The sequence below is a fragment of the Artemia sp. Qi Xiang Cuo genome, chromosome 14 (genome assembly GCF_049724085.1).
Source record: "Artemia sp. Qi Xiang Cuo chromosome 14, ASM4972408v1, whole genome shotgun sequence".
Lineage (NCBI taxonomy): Eukaryota > Metazoa > Arthropoda > Branchiopoda > Anostraca > Artemiidae > Artemia > Artemia sp. Qi Xiang Cuo.
The window spans coordinates 40,069,826-40,073,160 of NC_142807.1; positions in this window are offsets into that span (position 1 = coordinate 40,069,826).

The window sequence follows — 3,335 nt, forward strand, 5'->3', positions numbered from 1 at the left end:
AATTTCTTGGTGTTGGGGTATGCAAAAAAGTCGTAAGGTAATGTTGGGGTTGAAAAAGGATGAGTACTTATACTTGTAAAACAGGTTTAGAAGGAAAATTAAGAAAAGAACTTGTTCTGAAATAATATAATAAAGTCTTTTGAAAAGTATTGCTTGGTGTTTTAAGGGTTTAAGGGGCCGATACCTCAAATTATATCTTGTATAGGTCCGGGTATGATTTGGAAAACAGTCCGAAGTTTTTAAAAATAGAGAGTAATTATATTTTTTTTAAGTTTTAAACTTGTTCCCTGCTGACGCTGACTTTAGCTGAAAGACCTTTTCTGTTTGTTAATTTCTGTGTTTCAAGCGCGTCGCTTAGAAACAATAAACTATTCAACGTTTTGTAAACGTTTTTCAAACTGTATCTAACCCGTAGACATTTAATTTAGCAGATCGGTCAAAAATGTCTATGAAAATAGATGTTTTAGTTGTGTCTTAATTTTTATATTGACGGTAATTTCTTTTAATATGGATTTTATTGTATGTTAGGCAAAAAGTATCAAAATTGAATGTTCAAAGCATCCGCTTGTCTAAGTCCCGAAACATGAGCTCAGAAATGACATTCTGATAACTTTTTTCTTATACATTTTCAACTCTCAATGAAGCCCCTTTATTGAAAAGTAGGAGGTTACCAAAAAAGTTGGAAGGGAGGAGGGTTCCTTGGATGTTGGGGAGAGGGGACCTTGGAGGTTGAGGTCCTTGGTGGTTGCAGTCCTTGATGGTTCATACTCATAATCGTCTCACTAGTTGATTTCTAAGGCTATTTCTGAATTTCTTTATTAAAATTCTTTTCTTGGCATCTACATCTTTATTAGTAACAACTTTTATATTGACAACGCTGCTTAAATGGTACTTGTGTATTATACAGAACACATTCGAGAACCACACAAATAAAAAATAATATGTACATTTTAAATTCCCATGAAACCTTCCAAATTTATAAACATGTCTCATGGAGAAATTGTGTCAATTAGATATCTTGCCCCGTCAGAATCTCTATCTCCCTGATTAGAATGTTCACGAAGTGAAATTTCCTTATCTGATGATGTCATCTTGTTATCCCAGTATTTCACACCAGTGATCTTGTACTAGCAGCATTCTAGTTCATTGGAGGTCAATGATCTTGTAGTTCAAATGTAAATATTCATCCATACTACTACATTAGTAGCATTTCCGCAGCGGGCAACTATCATACCATATCCCCAACATTCAAGCACCTTAACAAGGCCGTACCCAGAGGGGTACGGGTTAGGGAGGTTTTAACCCCTCTCGAAATGTTTTTTGACACGTAAAAACGTAGCAAAATGGATATAAACCTATTTTGTATGCCTTTTTTTAGGTTTTTTCGTGTAAAACACCCCACGAAAAAAATCCCCTCCAAAAAAATTCTGGGCACGGCCTTGCACCTTAATGCTTCCAAACTTGACGCTTTCAATCACCATAGCTCCAAACTTTACGAAACTTGCTAATATATAATAAAAACTTCATTAGCTGCAATGGGCGATAGTTCCGATGACAAGGCATCGTGTAAAGAAAAAACAACTACTGGACAAAATCGACTCGGTCCCTTTGTCTCAACTTTACACATAGTGGAAAAAGTGTTAGTCATACGACGTCCTAAAATGCAGTAGCCTTCGAATGATCTTATTTCATACAAGGTGAACTTCCCCTGTCTTTCCAAATGGTTGGGAAATAATGCCCTGGGGGGTTTTTACGGTTCCACTTTGTGCTAACAATAATACTAATAATACTAGTTTAAAATACTCATATGATTGCAGTTCAAATAAGGGGCTATATCTACGTTTTTAGAGAAAAATTGCCGGTGGACGTGGTGTTCGAGGGGTTAGTGGCTTCCTTTGGTTCTCTTTTCAAGCAAATTGAAAATTTGCCGATAACTTTCAGTGAATTTGGTTCAAGCATGGTACAGCTTGCTTGCCTTTGATGCTGAAAAGTTATCGGTGGGATGGACGGGGGGACGTTAGAGGGACCACAACCCACTTTGCCTTAAATAATACATATCAACAATGCTTACATAGTTCTGCTTCAAATAAGGTATAACATGTATACTTTACTCCTAAAAATTAAACTAGGAGAGGGGCAGGAATGACAGATGCTATGGGCCTACTATTTGCCTTTTGCTCATTTTATTCACCGAAACAGTACTTCACTCGTGTTTGCGAAGAGTCATTGTCCGATTTTTTATTTTTTCGATATGTACCAGAACAATGAAGTTGTCACCGTCTCAAAATTTTCAAAATTGTGTAACAGTCTGGATCATATTTTTTTACCAAAAAACAGATTTTATGGACTTTCTTCAGCTATTGAAGGATTGTTGATATGCTTTAACATAAACTCTATCCTTCTCAGTTCAAAAGTTAATTGCCTTGCCGTGGGCCAGCATTCTAGCATACCTACTAAGAAAGGAGCAAGGGGTAAGCTCTAATTTCCTTAGCACTGAGAGAATTATTGAAGTTTAGGGAGCAGATGCGATACCCTTCCTCTACCTCGGTGTTAAACGCTAATAATAAAATAACAAACGCAACGAAAATCAGACACACCAATGTCACACTTAGATAGGAACAATTTCGGACTCATGAGAAAATGCTCCTTTTTTGCATCTTTAAATTTTCTGTTTATTATAAAACAAAGTTTCACCAATAGGGCCAGAGAACCAACTCATATCTAAAACACTTTTAGATTTGATTCCTAACTTCAAATTGAAACTAGTGTCTGTTGAGCTTAAAAACATAATGGTTCGAAGAAATAAATGGTAAAAGGAAAAAATTTGGCTAATCGTCTCTGACATACACAATGGAACTTCACTTCCCCTAGCACATTAAATACTATTGCTGGAGGACATGCGACAACCATCCTTTTTACCACAGGCAAGAAGTATATACAGTTTATCAAACCATAATTTCATATTAATCGACCGGACCAGTTTATACTTCCCCTAAAAACTGCCGAGCTTAGAAACTTACCTAAGTCCCGCAATAAACTGAACACGGCGGCAATAATAATAAAAAAAAAAAAAAAAAAAAAAAAATAACCTATTGTAGAAGTGGGGCTTCCACCACAAAACATTGATTTTAAATTGTTGACCCCCTTCTCCTTTTAACAGGTCATATAGCTTCGAGCTTTCAAAAATTTCTGCCGTCTACAGCTTGTTAACGATGCTCTGTATTAGAAAAATACGAGGTGATAACATATACTATAATGAAATTTTGTTTGTTCAAGATAAAAATCGCTAGATAATAAAATAGAGATACAAGAGGATGACAGAAAAAAACACAGAA